The sequence below is a fragment of the Podarcis melisellensis genome (assembly GCF_964234715.1).
Source record: "Podarcis melisellensis genome assembly, chromosome: 7".
Lineage (NCBI taxonomy): Eukaryota > Metazoa > Chordata > Lepidosauria > Squamata > Lacertidae > Podarcis > Podarcis melisellensis.
In genome coordinates, this window is record NC_138539.1 from 88961226 (window position 1) to 88967174 (window position 5949).

A 5949-nucleotide genomic window follows, 5' to 3' on the forward strand; every position below is an offset into this window, starting at 1 on the left:
GCTAGGCATTGAGAAAGCTTCACAAGCACAGGCTCACAAGCTGCTATGGCATCTGTATATCATGAGCTGGGCCAAACCATTGCACTGGAGAAATGCTGTGGGTCAGAAGTACTGTGCCAGACACAGAAAGCATTATCAAATGCAGTGCATGACATAAAGCAAAAGTGGGGAGTCTGTGGCCCTTCAGATGCATTTGGACTGCAGTTGCCATCTATCCTAAGCAGCAAAACCAGTTGTCAAGGATAGTGGGAGTTGTAGTCAAGCAGCAGGGAGAGAACTACAGGTACTCCCACCCCAGCGGAGAATCAACAAAGACATACATCCTAGGGCAGGAGCAGGTTGCAGGTTGCCAAAGAGATACAGCTTCCAGCCTAAGTCCAAACCCCTATGCAAGCAGTCTGTTCAGACCTCAGGAAAGTGCAGTCTGTCCCCACTGGGCGGGGAAGAAATGAGAGAGATTGGGGAAGGGCGAGGCATGGCAGGAAGAAAAGGGCTGACCTACTGACCTGGGTCCCACCTACAGCCAGCATGCAGCTCCTGGCAGATTCCCATGAGAAAATGTGGCCCTTCAGGACCTTTCTAATGGTCTTCATTCCACAAAAAAGGCTCCCCTCTGTTTTGAGTAGAGTATTGTTTCAAATCCCTTGCAGCCTGATCCTGTACATGATCAAAATAAGTCCTGGGCAATTCAGTGCAATTTGTAGGTTTACAACTTAATTCGTTCTGGAGGTCAGTTCTTAACCTGAAACTGTTCATAACCTGAGGTACCACTTTAGCCAATGGGGTCTCCCGCTGCTGCCATGCAATTTCTGTTCTCATCCTGAAGCAAAGTTCTTAACCCAAGGTACTATTTCTGGGTTAGCTGAGTCTGTAACCTGAAGCGTCTGTAACCCAAGGCACCACTCTACTAGATTAGCCAAACTGTTACTAGTAGATTTAGTCAGGCTAACTGCTTTTAGATGGTTCTCCAGAACGTTCTGATTGTTCAGCGTAGCTACAGAAAATAATAACTCTGGAGATGAAAAAGAAACGTTTGACTCAGCAGATTTTCCTTACCAAAACACATGCTAATGAATGCACTGTCTTTTACATTGTTCTCAATAGACAAATGACCATAATACAGAAAATGTTTTTGGTCATTTGTATTGAATTACTTCGGCTGCAGTTGGAGGCAGAAATTAGGAAGTATCCTGGGGAGGCAGGAATGAATTGCCAGGCCTCAACACAAGTATGCTCCAAACCGTTCAGGTTTCGTGACTTGGAGAGAGAAACTGACCATCAGTCTGATTGGACAGAAGCAGGTGGATGGTCCAAAGCATGCACAGGGATTGCCCTCTAGAGCATCAGTCAGGAGAAGGAAGCAGGAATTTAAGAGGATTCACTTGGACCTCCTCGTGCTGAATGTGATTTGGCATCAGGACTGCACAGCCTTTCCCACACACCCCACCAGATGCACTCATGTACAGCTCCCCTACACAAAGGTTGCTTTTTCACCTGGAGGACCTGTACAGAGAGCCCCTTCACATGACTGTCAAATCCATGGTTGGCAGTGCGATGAGAAGGAGCAAAGCACACTCAGCCCTGAGGGAGCTCCATGCAGCATGACCTCGAGATGCCCTCACGCACTCTTTCCCTACAGAGCAGGATTTGCTGCCCTTTGGTCAGGCAGACTTCACCCAAGAGGCAAGTTCTTCAGTCTGAGGAACAAGCTCAAGAGTTAGGCTGCCGCACAAACATACCATGCCATGTTACAGGACTAGACCATCTCCAACTGCAGGGTGCAGGATTTTTTTCCATAGATCCATAGAATTGTAGAGCTGGAAGGGACCCTGGGGACCTAATCCAACCTCCTGCTATGCAAGAATATTAAGGTGTCCCGTACAGGGATCAAACCTGAGTCCTTGGCATTATCAGCAGCATGCCCTAACCAACTGACCTATCCTGCTCCCTCTCAGTTAAAAAAGCATCTCTGCAAGTAGGAAACTAACTCAGCAGGGAGGGCTGGGTTAGGATGTTTGTCTTCCTGGTGTTCTAGCTTTCTACTTTCAAGGAGGGTCCTTTTAAATGTATGGAAATGTTAAAAACTGACAGCCTGAAATTTCAGCTGTAGCCAGAAATTATATAGTTTGTCCGTGTGTGTGGTATGTATGTGTCTTAAGATGTCATTGTGTGGCTTCTGCCTATACCACCAATCCTCTGTTTCCATTGCAAGTTTGGCAGATTGGCCTGTAGTTAACTGCTCTTCAAACTGTGTTTTGATCATAGAGTTTTAGAGTTGGAAGGTGCATTAAAGGCCAATCTCTGTCCCAACTCTCCTGCCGTTGCCAATTACAGCATCCCTGAAAGGGGGTCTTCCAGCCTCTACCCACTAACAAATGGGAGTTGGGGGCCCTCCAGATGAGCGGTTTGCAGAGTGTTCATCCTGATTTGCAGTATTTATTGAACATCCATCCTGAGCTGCTTGTGGGGTGTTTCTACATATTTTCATTAGTCGTCTATTCACCCCACACTTTTCAATGCATTTTCCCATCAGTTTTCAAACCGCAAAAAAGTCCAAACAGAGCCCTTGGATTCACTTCAACTGCCCAAACCTAAAGTTCCAGTATGCCCTTAATCACTCCCCAAGATACTGTCAGTCAATACAGCCTCACAATACAGCTGCAGGACTATTACTAACATGATCCTCCATTGTGTCACAGCTCCTCTGACATCATTCAAAGGTGGTCTTACCAGGAAGGTCTTCCCAGCTGATCTCAAAATCCAGGCAGGACAAGATGGCAGGAGGTGCTCCTTCAAGTAATTGGGTCCTAGGTCCCAGGTAACGCATAAATGAGATACCAGCTTTAAGCCATGGGGAGCGCTAGGCGGTTGGTTTGAGAGATGCCATTTATATTTACAGCAAATTGTCCCTGATGTGGCCAGGTACATTTACATCTCACTTTTAATCCAGTGAGGTCAACATGACTGTTCCCATGTTATCCTCATACCAACCCAATGAGTGGTAAGTTAGGTGAAGATCAATGAACTTCATGGCTGAGTAGGAATTTGAACCTGGGTCTCCATGGTCTCAGTGCTATGCTCTTACCCATCAGCAGCTACTGTTTAAAGGGCAGGGAGAGTTTGGGTCCTGGCAAGTGCTCTAGAATGCCACAATCTGACACTAAGCCCACTAAGGACCCCCAGAGTCCTTGATAACTATTGACTTCATATCTGGTTTCCCACAGAGACACCACCCCCCACTGTCAACAACAACAATATTTATTACGGCCGTAGGCCCATACAGGTAAAAACAACACATAAGTAACGGCTTGTGCACGTGGGGGAAAAAAACAGCCGCTAAAACACCACTATAACAATAAAATACTATAAGATAGAATGGCATACTACGCCTTAGTTACGCCTTAGTTAGCTTGTAGTGCTCCTTGGCGTCGCTTTTGGGTAAGGACAGCGACCAGGAACCTAGCCACTTTCAGGGTCGTATGAGTATCCTTATCCTGCAAGATTTGGGCAAGGTGGAATTTTGGTGGGGTACCCTCTAGTTTCTGTATGATTGATCCCCACTGTTTGGTGGGGTACCCTCTAGTTTCTGTATGATTGATCCCCACTGTCAAATATGACAAGCTACATGCCGGTCCTAGGCTAACTGCTGCATATTAGCGCCTTCTGTTTGGGGCATATGAAATGGTCATTTTCTTTGGATGATAGAAGATAAATCCTGGAGACATAGGCTCAGAATGCATCCACGCTGTCTTTCATGATCATTTATTAATTTCATCTATAGCCTGCCTTTTCCTGCAAGGAGCAGTGAAAACAGAATTCGTCCTATTAAGACTATGAGTTTATTCCGCCCTCCTCCTTTCAATGAATGCTGATTATGCGCACATATGTCTTTCCACCCCAGCAACTGATTTTGTTGGGCAATAGAAAACAAACAAGGAACAGACTTAGGAATGTTGGCATGGGGTTAAGATGTGCAAGTTTTGTTCTGTTTTGTTTTGTTGGTGTGTTTTTTTTAAAAAAGGACAATTGCACTTCCCCTTGAAGGAAGCAATAAGGTGTCTCCTGGGGAAATTGCTGAATAGGTGGGCATGTGCAAAATCAGGTTGATCTGTTTCTGTTTTTAAACAGAGCACTGACTGAAGAGTAGGCAGGAAGAGGAGATTCAGAATAGTCTCGGGGGGGGGGGGTTGGTGCCCATTGAGACTAGACAGAAGACAGAGAGGCCACAGGCACAGCCAACTAATCCAGTTTTGTCCCCATCCTCCTCTCTGCCAAGTGCTACAAAGGCAACACGGAAACTAAGGAGCAGGAAACTGACAGCCAGAACCACCTCATGGACTGGATATTAGTAAGTGGGCAGGCATGTGGAGTCTAGTTCAAGTTAGGGCATTCACCCTAATGGACAAGCAAATCTTGCCCAAGATGCAGAGTACAATCTAACAATCACTACTGAATCTGGTGTGGTGTAAGAAGCCACATCTGTTTATTCATCTGCCTGTCCCATTCACGCATAAAGCAATAATGTTTCCAATGAAAAAAGTGCATGCAGATAAAGGGAACTGAATGCTTCTCTCTGTCCTGCCTCCTGCACTGTGCTCGGTTTCTTCCAACAGCCTGATACCAGAAGGAGCCACCCTGCCATCTTACAAATTGCTTATGAATATGAGTGAACATTACGGCATGTTGCAAAGTGGTCTTTCTCTGTGAGAGATACACATGCTATAAAGAGATTTAATTGGCATTGCAAGACTGTAGGCTGAAAATGAAGTCTTTCTTTGTTTCTTAGGGCCTCCTCAGTATGTTTTTAGGGTACCTATGGTGTTTTGAGCATACATTTAAAAGTCTAAATTATAGATTCCACTTAGGCATACCAACCTTATGGCACAATTCCCCAGATACCCCCTGTGCTTTGGAGCAATTCAATATACAATCCTAAATTCGTAATATGAAAGGTTTCACCAAAGGCATTTGGTTATGCCAGTCTCAAGAACAAGAGTGCAAATGGAAATCTGTGGCCTTTTCAGATGTTGTTGGACATCAGCCCCAGCCAGCGTGGCCAGGGACCAGGAATGACGACAGGAGCTGTAGTCCAGTAACATCTGGAGAGCCACGGGTTTCCCATCCCTGAATCAGTAGAGATAAACCAGAGACGTAGCTATGGGTGGGGAGGGGCTAGCGAGGTTTTTTGCCCAAGGTGAAGCCTCCAGGGGGCCCCACTGAGGTGCCCATCCTCTGTGTCTGTGTGTGTGCACGCATGCATGCACGCACACATACACACACACAAAAACAAATGTGTGTGGGGTATGTGTGCCAAACTGGGTCTTTGACCCAGGTGAAATGAATCCTAGTTTTGCCCCTGAATAAACCCTCCAGTCTTTGGGTGTGTGGTTGATCCTTTTTTTCCAGGCGGTGGCAGTAGGTCCAGAAGGGCCAAAACGTGCTTGGCATGATCCCACTCCAAGCAACTTTGTCAGAGTTAAAACAAATAAGCAGGATTCAAACTTCTTGCCAGGGAAGCCATCTCCCTCCACCGACTGATACGGAAGAATTTTCTGATTTTTCTGTTTATCATTTGATAAATAATAGTAACCCATTTGATATAAAAGCAATAATTTTATCCTCTTGGACCAGTCAGTCTCTTGAATACAGAGAGCTCTCAAACAGGTATGGGGAATCTGAGACCACCCAGATGTTGTTGTTGGATGTTCTCTCCCATCAGCCTCTGCCAACTTGGCCAATGCAGCCCCATCACATCTGGAGGTCCACAGGGTTCTTATCCTTCGTCTACACAGGGTCTCTGCTCATTTCCATGCAACATCACACATGCACAGGAATGCATGCATACCTCCCCCCCCCCATCATAGAAGTGAATGGGAAAGCCCACATTTACAGGATCTCCACGCAGGCCTCAGAATACTGTATAGACTGTTGCACTGGAGTGCAATCCAG

The 5949-nt window shown here is 46.0% G+C and overlaps 1 long non-coding RNA gene across 1 annotated transcript; it reads left to right on the forward strand.

Annotated features, from left to right (window-relative positions):
- Window positions 1–329: 329 nt before the first annotated feature.
- Window positions 330–5617, forward strand: LOC309373610. The gene is made up of 2 exons (XR_014170087.1): window positions 330–3001; window positions 4277–5617. It is a non-coding gene; the product is annotated as an uncharacterized lncRNA (long non-coding RNA).
- The last annotated feature ends 332 nt before the right edge of the window (window positions 5618–5949 follow it).